The sequence below is a fragment of the Macrobrachium rosenbergii genome, chromosome 41, assembly GCF_040412425.1.
Source record: "Macrobrachium rosenbergii isolate ZJJX-2024 chromosome 41, ASM4041242v1, whole genome shotgun sequence".
Lineage (NCBI taxonomy): Eukaryota > Metazoa > Arthropoda > Malacostraca > Decapoda > Palaemonidae > Macrobrachium > Macrobrachium rosenbergii.
The window spans coordinates 79,143,183-79,157,267 of record NC_089781.1 but is presented as its reverse complement, the minus strand read 5'-3'; the positions used below and the strand labels follow the sequence as shown (position 1 = coordinate 79,157,267).

General features: G+C 41.6%; 1 long non-coding RNA gene across 2 annotated transcripts in view; it reads right to left on the bottom strand.

Moving 5' to 3' along the window:
- Positions 1 to 11,107, bottom strand: part of LOC136826912 (uncharacterized) — a 38,858-nt gene extending 27,751 nt beyond the window's left edge. Inside the window, exon 1 of one of the 2 annotated variants that reach the window (XR_010849749.1) lies at positions 11,005 to 11,107. This is a non-coding gene — a long non-coding RNA (uncharacterized lncRNA). Of the gene's footprint in view, positions 1 to 10,887 lie in introns of both variants that reach the window. The other variant, XR_010849750.1, reaches the window with a different exon arrangement.
- Between the last annotated feature and the right edge of the window lie 2,978 nt (positions 11,108 to 14,085).

The window sequence follows — 14,085 nt, the reverse complement described above, 5'->3', positions numbered from 1 at the left end:
CAAATCGATTTCATAGACCTGTTGTGTCTGTAAGCCATCGAGTTGCCAGCTCTTACCTCGTGCGCTTTGACTTTGAGGATTGGAAAGCTTTTCTTGTCACATTCTTGGTGAGCTTCCTTATTAAGTCCTTGATAAAGAACGCCAGTGCATTCTTTGATAAGGGTAACGAAGGTTTCTTCACTGAGCACCAGAGGTGATCTGTCTGACCTCTCATGTTTCTGGTCCTTTGTAGATAAAATTTTAGGGCCCTAATTGACAAAGGCCTCTCTTTTTTCTGTCCTACTAAATGAGACAGCCCTGGTATGGAAAAGATCTGGGCCATGGTTGAGAAGGGTTCTGCTTTTTAGCGAGAAAACCAAGTTGAAGTGAGCAGACTGCATTTTCCCCATTGAAGCCTACTTTCTTGCTAAAGGCTTGTAGTTCTCCTACCCTCTGGCTGCAGCCAAAGTTTTACCAAAGGGTCTCTTAGTGAGATCCTTCCATGAAGCCTTGTCGAGAGTTCAAACCTATTCGAGGTTAAAAATTTTAGACTACGTCCAAATTCCAAGAGGGGTCGGGTTGTCCTTCCTCTTAACTGTCTCAAAGGACCTTATGAGATCCGTGAGGTCCTTGTCTCCCCGACACGTCAATATTTCTGCATGACGGAAGACGAAGCAAGCATGCTGCGGTATCCCTTGATGGTAGATACTGCTAGGTTTCCTTTAGTTTTCAAATGCAGAAGAAAAATCTGCCAGTTGAGTTAGAGAGGTACTGGAAGAGGAAATGTTGTTTTTCCTGCACCATTCCCTGAATACGTCCCACTTTGATTGGTACACCTTGAGTGTGGACGTTCTCCTCGCTCTCGCGATGGCTCTGCAGCTTCCTGAAAAAGCCCTTCGCTCTTGCCAGTTTTTCGATAGTCGAAAAAGGCAGTTAGGGTTGAGAGCGAGGAGATTTTGATGGTATCTCTCTATATGTGGTTGTCTGAGTAGATCGTTCCGACAAGGTAACGATCTGGGGTGTCTACTAGCCACTCCATCACCTCCAGCATGATCCATGGTCCATGGGCCAAAATGGAGCTATCAGGGTCATGCGGGCGTCGTTCGACTCTCTGAACTTCTTCATGACTCTGTCTAGGATCTTGAATGGAGGAAAAGCGTGCATGTCTAGTCCCTCCCAATTCATGAGGAAGCGTCCACCGCCACTGCTTCCTGGTCTGGGACTGGAGAGCAGTAGACTGGTAACCTCTTAGTTCTCTGTGTCGCAAAGAGGTCTATTGACGGTTCTCCCCACAGATTCCAAAGCCTGTTGCACACATCGTGATGTAAGGTCCATTTTGTCGTGAGAACCTGTCTTCCTCTGCTGAGAAGATCCGTTCTGACGTTCTTCTCTCCTCTATGAAGCGGGTGATCAGAGTTAAGTTGTTCGTTTCTGCCCACAGCAGGAGATCTTTGGCTGCCTCGTAAAGGGAAAACTAACGAGTGCCACCCTGTTTCCTGATGTAGGCCAACGCTGTGGTGTTGTCTGCGTTGACCTGTACAATCTTGTTCTGGACCTTCTCCTGAAAGTGGACTAGTGCAAGATGAATGGCCACCAGTTCCTTGACGCTTATATGCCATTTCTTCTGATGGTTTTCCCATAGACCTGAGATCTCGCCTTCCCAGCGTTGCACCCCATCCCATGTCCGATGCGTCTGAATACAACACTAGGTCGGGGTTCTTTGTTGAAGTTCGAGGCCTAATTAAAGTTTTTTTAGGGTCGTTCCACCAACTCAAATGTTTTTTTGATTCCCAGAGGGATCGGAATCCACGTCTCCAAATCTTGGCCTCTTTTCCAATAGCTTGACAGATGGAACTGAAGTGGACGAGATGTAGTCTTCCCAGGGAGACGAATTGTTCGATCGAGGAGAGGGTCCCCAGCAGACTCATCCACTCCTCGCCAACAGGTCCATCTCCCTAGAAAGAGCTTCACCTTTTCTAAGCAATCTAGAATGCGTTTCAAAGGCTGGAAAAGCCTGAAAAACCACTGACTGAATCCTCATCCCCAGGTAGATGATGTCCTGTGAAGGCGTTAGCTGCGATTTGGCTAGATTTACTACCAGACCTAATTGTTGGGTGTCAAATTCATTGTAACTTGTAGATCCTCCAGACACTTTGCTTAAGCGATCTGGCTCTGATTAGCCAATCGTCCAGGTACATCGAAATCTGTATCCCTTTAGATGTAACCAGTGAGCTACGTTCGATGCCACTCGAGAGAAAACGTAAGGAGCCGTGCTTAGTCCAAAACAAAGTGCTCTGAACTGATAGGTTGTCCCGAGATGCACAAACCTCAGATATTTTCTGTATTTCGGGTGAATTGGTACGTGAAAAATACGCGTCCTGTAGGTCTGTCGAAACCATCCAGTCTTCCTGTCTGGTGCCTGCTAGGACTGACGAGATGTCTCCATGGCAAACTTGACTTGCTTTTATATTCTTGTTCAGTGGACTTGCGCCCAGAACTGGTCTCAACCCCCTGAGTTCTTGGGTACCAGAAAAGTCTGTTGAAAAAACCCACTGACGAGAGGTCCTTTACCTCTTCTATTGCTGCTTTGATAGCATCTGGGTCACCTGTTCTTGAAGAGCTGCTGCCTGCTCCCCGAGTAAGTAGCTGTCAACTCTAACGGTTCTTGTGAAAGAGGGGCTTCCTTAGGAAGGAATCTTGTATCCTTCCTTCAAAAACTTCGACTGTCCATACGTCCGCTCCCTTTGGCTCCACTCTTGCCAAAAGTGGGATAACCTGGCTCCCACTTGTGTCTGGAGGTTGTTGTGATCATTTCTTGGTTTTGGGTTGCTGCTGCTGGGGTTCTTACGAAGTTGTCCTCCAGCAGCCATTCTCTGACTTCCTCTCGAAAGGGCTGACACGAGGAGGAGTTTCTTGTCCTTCCTGGCTAAAAAGTTTGCGGAAGAACTTTCCTAGCAGTCCTGATCAGATCTGCGTTGATTGTTGCGCAGGCCTGTCCTTAACCAGCTCTGAAGGGAAGAGCTGTTTAGATATGAGCATACAACAGTTCAGGATTTCTGAGCTAAAGTCACCCAGAAGACACGAACGAACACAACATAGCTCGTTTTGATAACACCTGCTGTGAAAAGGGCAGAAAGTTTGACCGACCCGTCCCTCACAGCTTTATCGAGATAGGCAATAAGTTCATTTGCGTGTCATTTCTTCTGATCTGAAATCTGCAAGAGCTGCAAGAGTCCAGTCCATCAAGCTGAAGACTTCAATAGTTCTGAAGACACCTTTCAGCAAATGATCCAACTCCGAAGTGGACCACAGAACCTTGGCTTTAGTCATGGCTGTTCTCCGTGAAGAGTCAACGAGTCTGGAGAAGTCCCCTTGGGAGGAGGCAGGAACTCCCCAAACCGAGCTTCAGTCAGCCGTACCACACGCTGGATCTAGAAGCCAATCTTGTCGGGGAAAAGGAAAAGTTGTCCTTCCTTGTTCCTTCTTCTTCAAAATCCAATCATTCAATTAACGAAAAGGTTCTCTTCACTGATTTGGCCAACACTGTCTTTTGAATGAGGAAGACTTCTGGGTCTACCCATCAAATATTGCGGAGGAGGACTTTCCAGGCACGGCCTGATGAAAATCATTAGGAAATAAGTCCATAAAAGGAGTAGTCTTTTCAGATCAGCGGCATGAGTTTCTTGAGTTTCCTCTTCGAGATCTCTTCCAAAGGATCCGCTTTTCCGATGTCGAACGAGAGGGGGAACGTGTGAATCGTGCTGCTTGCGTCGTCACGCCGCATGTCCAACTTGCTGCGAGGGAGCCGGCGATCCTTGTTCCCTCCGCCACTTTCGTGGGCTTGTTGCGGGAAGGCGTCTATGAGCGCTGCAACTTGCCGAAAGGTTTGGCGCCTTGCTGGCTGTTAGCGTCTTTGTTGTTCTGATTCTGCCTTACCTCTTCTTGGGTCTGTTGATCGTCCTTAGATTCCTTCTTGTGTTTTTCTTCTAGTCCCGAACTGTGGCAGAGTCAAAAGAGACGCAAGGGACCGCTGACTTCCGACAAGAACTTTGCAAGGTGCCACTTGCTGCTGGGAAACAACTGGAGATGGCACTGCACTAGCTTCCACAACTGGAGACTCTAGCTGGGATCTTTGATGAAGAGGTGGTGACGCAGCTTGCACGCGTCCATTCTGGGGAGGGAGAAGCGTGAACTGAAGTCATGATCGTCTTCTTCCTCTGATTTAGCTATCGTCTTACGCTGTTTAGGCGCAGAAACGCCCGCCTTTCTTCCGACAGGAATCTCTCTGGAGAGCTCCATTTGCTGCAAGAGGGTTGTTGGAGCGGTAAGGGACCCACGTCTCTGATAGGTCTAGACTCTTGTGATTGACGCCAACCACGCCTGGGGTCCTGCGCTATCCGAGGAAGACGAACACGCCCTCATCTCGCCTTTCCCTGCGAGGGGAGCGTCCTGGGATGCGCCAACAGGATCACTCGAGGACGTCCGCTGTTCAACGCCTCCTCACCTCCCTTAGCCTGTCGACGCCCTTCTCCCAGGGGTTGGGGAGCATGGAAGAGGTCTAGGGCTAGGAGCGTGACAGACACGAGCGGACGCACCTCTCCACTGCACTAACACTGTCACCGAACTTTGTTGCAAACTATGCACTGCCCCACATCACTTCCTATCTGAAGAAAGGGATTGTGACAGAAAACTCCTATGGCCGAAATAGCAGCCATTATATCCTTTTAAAGACGGATTACTTACTCCCGACTCCTTGGGAGGATCGTACTATAGCCTTTAGGGTTAGGATCAGGAATATTAGTATCAGACAAGGAAAGGACTTGACTATCAGAAGACCTAGCTGAAAGGACACTGGAAGATCTAGCTCTCCTAATTCTGTCCTTTCCAATCGCCTCACATAGCGATCATACTCTCTCCACTTTTTCTGACAAATACACTCCTTTGCATCTATCATCATGCACACACATGATCTCTGCATTTGATAAACTGTGTGGGGATCAAGAGCAGCCTTGGGGAAGCCGGTTCTGCATCCCCTAACACACATTCTAACAACAGGGTCAGCCATCTTGAAAAAGCAAGTACAAAGAACAATTGTACAGCCAGAAAACCGAACAGATAGGCCAACAATGAAAAACGAAAATCCAGGGAAGATCCAAAATCAGCGAAAGCCATCAACGAAAACCAAACAAGTAATGGGTACTTCTCACCAATTGTAGTAAAGAACCAATGTAGAGCTTAAATTTCCAACGTGCTGATAGAACGACGGCAGGGAATTTCTGGGGACAATTAAAATGGTTCCTTACCACTCAGAGGCGCTTCAGGTATGGCCACCTGACCTCATCTATCAGACATTGCCGCTAATTTTGAATTTCTGCTCTATGCGACGAATCGGCGGGATAAAGCTATATATATGTAACTACCAGGGAAGTTAGATATTTAAAAATATAATTTCCAATGCTCATGTTTTAGTGGGCGGTAGATCTAAGAAGGCTGTCCACGGCGAGCTAGGCTATGGCAGTTGACGTTTTTCTATAGAACTTTTACCTGCTGCACAAGAATTCAAGGTTATATTTTGGCGGCCAACTGTAATTGAGCTGTAATTTATCTTAGAAATGTAAACACGGCAAGGGGGACCCATTGGGAAATTGAGGTTTTGGGTGGAGAAGAACTTTTGAGAATAGCTGACGGTGGGGGGACTTTGGGGATTAAAGGTTTTTGGTGGGGTAAATAACTTGCAAATGGTTTGGGCACTCATTGTTGTGTTCCCTGTTACATATGTCAACTGGAACACAAAAAACAAGTGTAAAATAAGGGGCGAATAAATGGACAGCAGGAGCCATTCCAAAGGCACTTTTCATGCATTACTAGTACTGCTGATTCCAGGCCTTATCATGCATGCGCGGTCTTACAGGCGAGCCAATCACCAGTAAGACCACGAGCCAATCACCAGATGCCTCCAACAGTCCAACAGAGTAGAATTCTAAGCCAGTGTTCTGTGGCGACCTAAACATTTTCTTGTGTTATTTTACTTGTATTACAACAATTTAAAGTACATTACCTCTTGCCAGAGCATACGAGCTTGCCAAGAATCATTCAAAATGCAGATAAGGAGTGCAGCGCTGTTAGGATATGCCAAAACTGAAAGCAGAAATGATATTTTGCCGTTGACATTTCTTTGCCCTAACCAAAACCTTCGCATGGTGTCCAGTCGAGCTTAACTATGGCAGTTGACGTTTTTCTGTGTTATTTTACTTGTTTTACAAGAGTTTAAGATCGGCTGCCTAAAAAAACCAATAATCTTTAAAAATTCAATTTGGTGAAAAAATTCTATAGCTTTCCCGTGTAGGGTTCAAGAATGTGTCCACGAAATATTATGCTAAATTTGCGATTTCTCTAGTTATGGCCTAAAATGTAACAGTAACTATATACCCATAAAACACCAGTAGCGCAAATGATTTAGTCTGGTATAGTTTTTATGATATATATTACGAAAATTCCTTTGAAATGAAATGTATAATGTCAATAATGTCCTACCTGGCACCTTTTTAGTTATTCCTAGCCATGATAACGCACACGCTATACCATGACGCCGACTGCGGCTCGGAGTTGCCTATAAACTTCCAAGCTAGACGACACGTTTTTCATGCGCTTGCCAGCCTGGACTGAACTCTGTATTTTATGTGTTTTTGTTTTTTCACTGTGCCTAAAAGGTCCAAGAGCTCATGCTTCTAGAATGCGGAAAAGCCAAGTGGAAAAGTCCAGGTGAGAAGTAGAAGAAAGAGTTCAAGAAATTAGTGCCAAGTAGGGAAAATGGAGCGACGAGAGAGAGGAGCTGTCGCCTCCATCAAATGGCGCAGGGCAGCACCCTGCTGACCAGAGACCAACCACATCCACCCTAAACGCCTTTATTTGTTCACTACCAAAGGGCAAAGATATTTTAGAAAGAAAGCAGTAGCTCGGAGGCTGATATTATAGACGATCCTGAAAATAAAATGATCATAATAATAAGTGAAGCAAGACTTGATGAATTACTGAATCACGAATCCCTAATTAGAATGAAAAGTAATTCTAGGAATTCCCAGGATCCATTTGGCAAGGGATGGATTCGAGACACTAATAAAAAAGTAGGCAACTATGATACCTTAGAGTAATACCTGCAGCAAGATCAGACAGGGGACCAGGAACCTAATATTTATAATCATTTTGCATTAATTAATATCCAAAAATAAAAAATTAAAACCATAGAATTAATTGTAACACAGTCTTTGAAGTCCTTTTACCTTTTTTATGTAACTAAAACTTTGAAGGTCCGTTTCTCAAAACATAAGTTTTTCACCTTCAAATGTATCTCCTCCTTTAGTATTGACCAATCTAAATGATATTTCATATGTAATATGAGGAAACATGGTAGATTAAAAAAGCCGGGGATTTTAATATTTTGAGTTTCTGATTTTTGGCAATTTTTTTTTGTAATTTTTCCGGAAAATTTCATGGTAAATAATTCATATCTCGAAAAATAATTGAAAAATCAAAAATCCCGGCTTTATATCGAAGGTCCACGTTTTATACGTGGTTCAAATCATCCCTAAAACCAAAAAGCAAAGGAGGAGATGCATTTTGAAATGGCCATTTTTTTGGCGAAAATGCTCTCACAAGCAAAACCTAAGGTCACTGAACAAAAATTTTTTCCCCAGAAGTTCCACACATCCTTTAACAAACCCCCTATATATCAACAACCTGTCGTTAAAAAAGTCGGAAAACCGCCGATCCCCTTAAGGTAATATTTTGCTGGCCGGCTGTAGCTAAACTGTAATTTACCTTTGAACTGTATAGGTCGGTGCAGGGGACACAGTACCGTCGTATAGCCTTCAAACGTCAATAACATTTTAGTTACAGCCGACCGCCAAAATAAAATATTTTAAATTCTTGTTCAGCAGGTAAAACAACAGGAAAACATCAATTGCCATAGGCTAATTCACCGCGGACAGCCGGCTTAGAATCACCTAGTGAGCTTTGAATAGCTGATTCATTTTAGTGGCAAATCAAGTTTTAGATTCAGGATCCTCCTTCCATCCTACAAATATGGGGGAACCACAGTGGGGAAACAGTTTTTGAATGGGGGGAAAACAACACAGGAATACAGTCTAACCTAATCTAACCCATGGCACTGGGTCCTTGCTTGGAAGGGATATTACTTGCTTGTAGCAAGTAAATAACATAGAAAACGTCAATTGCCATAGTTACAGCAGAATCCACGGGGCTTGAGAGTTAAAAGTCTGCAACAAAGCAAATTCTTGTAAAGTAAAATAACATAGGAAAACGTCAACTGCCATAGTCGAGCTCACAGCAGAACTACGGCTTGAGAGTTATTAAAAAATCTGCAACAAAGCGTCAAGTCTAAATACAACACTGTCAGTTTTTCAACAGGCCGATATCCAAACCTCTTAAGTGTAAGAGCCAACAGGTTTCAGCACTACCAACATAACCACACTTGCATATACAGTAAATATAACACGACACAATCAAAATAGGCCTCTGGCAGCCATTCTTACCATAATAAATAACCTGGGGATGAAATTCTGATCAAGAGCCCCACTTGCAACAATGACAAAAAGACAAAAATTTCAGAGTTTAGCATAAGTAAATTTGCAATAGGTTTTAGTATGCTCTTCATAATTAAGCATATTAAGGAGTCTTGCAAACTAAAACCAATATCAGGCCCTAGTACAATACTAAAGCAAAACAAATTATGAGAAAAAGTAAACCAGGCCTAGGGTACTTTTTAGAGTTCAAAGTTCCCCATTTGATTAGCATTAGCCTACTGAATTTGGTACTAGAGAATAGTTAATCAAGCTGAGAACACAAACCCCAAATGCATAATCCCATGCCGGTATATGGCGGCAAAATCTAGACTGATAGATAGAAGCCCCAAAGGTCCCAGAAAATGTAGGCTAACCAAAACTTTTCACAATAAATCCTACCATCTATTAGACTAAAATAAGCAGAGACTAAAGTAAGCAGAGCCAATGCATTCAAATTTCTGTTACCCTCTGGCCATGATTTATGCCTTATTAATAAAATTCTCAATTTGTTTACATAAAATAAAATTTTAATGTTATCCTTAATAGGCCTACCACAACCACTTTTATAAGTGCTCTGTTTACTGCCAGCCCTATGGGAAGTAATGTTAAGAGAACAGCATAAAAATTTCAATATTGCACTGCGGTTAAGAAGGTAAAATGCCTAAAAAAAATTCCCAGCTGATTACTCAAGCCTAGTAGACTATAGCCTAGGTGGCAAACTGCCAAATTAATAAAAAAAAAAAAAAAGGATAATATATCCCAAGCCATACCATAGCTTAGGAACAATCCTGGGTAGAACTATATAGTAGCTTCACAGCCGCGACAGCAATATAACTGACTTTTTCTAAAGTTATTTGGTTACTAATTAAGAATTTACCTTCAATTTTTGGCGCCTGAGTGTAATTAACCTGTAATTAACCCCAGAAGTCCATCCAACAAGGGGTTTCCATATGCGATCTTCACAAAACAGAGCATGGGTACATGTTTCGAACGGTTCATATCCCGTACGTTAAGTGCAATAACTTGTTAACATATGGGTACCCAACCCCCTCCCCTGGGCCAGTACTAAACACAGCGAAGGAACATTCCATTTGGCTGACAAACAGATGCAATGCCAGTATCAGAACCCCTAAAGGTGTAGAAAAAACCAACTGAAAGGTAAAAACAGGCGCAGAGCTAATATATAGAATTATCCAATTCTGTAAGAAGAGGCACTGAGGTACCTCAAAATTGCTGGCTAAGTAGGCTGGGCCAATACACTTGCCTATATATAGGTAATTCTAAGCCCCGGCTGTTCGCGGTGAGCTGACTATGGCAATTGACGTTTTCTATATTTTTGCTTTATAAGAATTTGAAGTAATATTTTGTCAGCCGGCTGTAACTAAGCTGTCATTGACCTTTGAAGACTACTCGACTTGATGCCTCAACGCAGGGTAGGTCTGTTGCATTCGCGGCAAACCCCCATTATATAAAATTGTCACCAGTAAACACCCTAAAAAATACCAACATAACGTACTCTAGAGGTGTTTGCTGGTTTACATTTTGCCGTATAGCTATGCTATGGAGGTGGGGGTGTGCTTGCCGCGGAATGCCGGCTTAACAAAACAAGTATAGTCTTCAAAGATCAATCACAGTTTAGTTACAACCGGGACAAAATATTACTTTAAATTCTTGTAAAGCAAGTAAAATAACAAAAACGTCAATCGACATAGTCTAGCTCACCGCGGACAGCTGGCTTAAAATTACCCTATACCCTTTAACAACTGTGGGACTCGCATGATACGATGCCAACTGTATAGCCTATAAGAAACTTCCATTCATTTTCTAGTGCATAGGCCTACACACCTAGCAAAGATCAAATACAGCCTAACTTATGCTGGGCTTAATTTCTAGACTATTCACTTCTCATGAGATCGTCCATGACAATCAGCATTCTAGTGTCCATGACGGTTATTTACGGCTTCTGGGGTTATCGACACTAGTCTGGCCAAAATACACAAATATAATAGGCTAGTCCCCAGGAATAGCCATAAGGAGATTGCCTATTCTATGAAACCGAATGATACACTTTACCCAAATTCCCGAATTTGGTAATGCCTACCCTACACATAACTCAACAGATTCGCATGGGGATATCTATGTAGGCTATGAACTTTGCCTACCCTACACTTATAACTCAACAGATTCGCATGGGGATATCTATGTAGGCTATGAACTTTCACAACTTTTCACCACATTTGGTGGAAAGCAACATGGAGACCATACACAAATGATTTTCACTAAAGCCCAAGACTTGTCATCCATACAATATAGCTTAATAACATACCTGGGCGCCCTTGGACAGAATATTACAAAGTTGATTAATGATCCTAAATGTCTAATCCTCTTCTATCATCCTAAAATCCGGACCTAAATCAAAACGTCTTCCTTTAATATTCCTTACCTGCCAAGCACAGAATTACACTTTCTATATGGTTTGACTATGGTGGCTTAAGGAATAAGGAATGAGGAGAGGATAGAGGGAAGTAACACTAAATAAAAAATAAATGAGATATTAACCCATTATTATTACTGTACGCAGTTCTTTCAGCCAATCAGAAACTGCCAAGTGGTTGCTTTTCCTCAACTCGCCATAAGCGTTTGTAACAGGTCTTCTTATTGGTCAAAGTAAGTAATACGTAGATCGTCAAGGAAAATCTATTGTGAGACCTTAAAAGATTTAAGTATAAAAATAGTGATTTTATAAGTTTACTCTTTAAATATTAATAAAATTTTACAATATTTAATAATTGATAACGAAAAATACGATCTGTTCTCATTATTTGATTGTCTATTGGGATAGTTTCTATATAAGGTCTGGTAATATAAAAAGGGGCGGTGACTATGGATAGGCAATGAATCAGAACTGCCAACAATACACGTGAAACAAAAACAATCCCAATTCCAAACAAACGGAAATTTTCACCATTTGAAGCAAGACGGTACATATATATAACTAATATTTTACAATTCTGTATGCTCATAGATACACAAAAATATTATATTTGCTATAACTGAACTACCTTGGAAGTCTTCAAAATTGGTTTACTTGATAAAAGCATAGGCGGCAAGTTTGAAATTGATGGTCGTAAAAGAAACATTACTTGCTCTACCCTGGTAAATTTGCCTTCATTTCCTTACTATCAACGGTGTAGAATAGGCTAAATACCGAAGATTTTAGCGTATTTGGCAAAATACTGAAGACAGAAGGTTAATTATAAAGAATACAGGTGATATTTGAAGTGAATCATGCTGTGATATACCACGGGCAAAAGGGTACTTTAAAAACTATGGCCATCTATTGACAGAAAATAGAAATGCAATGACGTCCATATTTTCTAATGGTAAACCTATTATATTTATTTTTAAAAATTAAGAGATTAATTTCAAATACAAGGTATATATATTTTTAATAATTTAATTATAAAACTAATTTATAATTTGTGATGAAATCATTAATTGTTTTTACGTTAATAAAAATGATTTAAGGTAGTCAACAACTTCACGTTTGGCAATACCTAACAAAGCGGAGGCTATAGGCTCTGCTAAAACAAATCATGCAATTTTCCCTTTAAACCCTCCGTTTGTAAGTGACTAATTAATGTAAAATTGGAAAAAAGGATTTTAATTTAAATTGAGTTTTCTTTATAGTTAATCCATTCTTTTATTTCCTCTCTGGTTGTCTCCTTTGAAATCAATTCTCCTATTATTACGCCTTTCATTTCTTGTTGATTCCCCTTCTCGTTATTTTGGTCAGGTGTCAGGTCACGACCATAAAAAGTATAATATTTGATAATATAGGCAATGCTCCAAATCGTTGAATGATTTTTCTGAAACCTCACATTTTCTATGCTTTGAGCATTAATTATCAACACAGAATGAATGAGGTTTCTTCCGAACAATATTAAAACCAATGGCTCGCATGCAAATAAATGTAAAATACTTCGCGTGAATCTAAGCAAATATCATGCTTTCTCTACCAGTTGTCATGGAGACGTAAAATAAGGTAAGGGAAAGATGCAAACAAGAGCTGCATTCGTTGACAGAGCGGGTGCCAAGACCCATTGGAAATAGGCCTCTTTACCAACTTTACGTCGATAGTTGTGATGATAGGGATGCATGGAGAATCCTTAGTTTACGACCTTTTAATGTGATGAGTTTATAGATGAGAGCCTGGTCTTTTCGTGTAGTCTTCCTAAGTACAAAGAGTTTCTCTCTTCTTTCACCCTTCTTTCACCGTGGACAGCTGTACAGCCAGGTGACGTCATGGCAACGCAATTCCCCTCAGGGTCCTCTTCGCCCACTTTTACATGGGCGTTATAGTTCGAGGAGATCCAAGTCCAACCTACCAATTGCCATTATGTAGATGGTAAATTTTTCATGATTCACTAAACGGTACATCGATGCGTGCTGTATAAATCCAAGGCATGTTTCTCCCATGTGCGAGAAAGCCAAAAAGGATGTTCTTACCTTCCTTAACGTTCTTGTTTCCAGGGGAACCCTTGGCTTCACCACCACTGTATACACAAAGCCCACCAACCTGGTACCGTGACTTAACAGACAGAGCAAGTGCCCACAGGTTACAAGAAACCCTTCACCAATACTATCATGAAAATGACATCCTTGCACTCTTCTACTTGGCACCTTTCAAATAATGAACTTGACAGATGATCTCAAGTTCTTGTCAACAGCAAGTATTTTAATTTCAGAAATCCATAAGCAGTACAGTCAACATATAATAAATCGATGATATGGCGAAGGGACTGTCCTCTAAACTCCAGATGGTGATCAAAGCTGGAGGTTTTTGCATAAGACTTAGCACTGGAACGAGACTTCTCTTAGAATTATCATTAGGACGAAGGCAGATATAGTTTCCACCATGACAATGAAAAAATGGCAAACCTTTCGCAAGGAAACAAATGGATACACCCACCTGTTTTTGTCCAGAAATCTTGTTCCCCTGAGGGCCCAGGGAGTAAATGCGTCGACGTAAACTGAGGAATCGTTGTCAACTGAGACTAAGAACCTGTAATAAAAAAGACCCTATTGAGTTTCTTGGTCCTGTGCATCAGCGCTGTCGCTATGACAACCTGCAAGCCAATTCATTCCTCTGGATACCCAGAGCAACAACTGAATGGTTCAGTTCTTTTTCAGGCGAATCTTGACTGTCTGTGGCACTGGGTGGCGTCACCATTTATGGTTCACCTTACGAAAATTTCTTAATTACTTGTATTCTAAATATCTGATATAATTTTCTTTTACCAATTGCTTTTATTATTAAAATAAAAATAATCACAATAGAGTCTTCATCGGCCTCTTGAGTGTGTGAAAATCGTGACGTCACACTTACGTTTCTCCCATCTGAAAATTTATCTGATTATAATTTTGTTTAGTACTATTAACAACTTGCAGGCGAGTATAAAGTTCATGAAAACTTGTGCATAAATGCTTGTTGTTATGAACTTTTTTGCTGTTCATACGAATG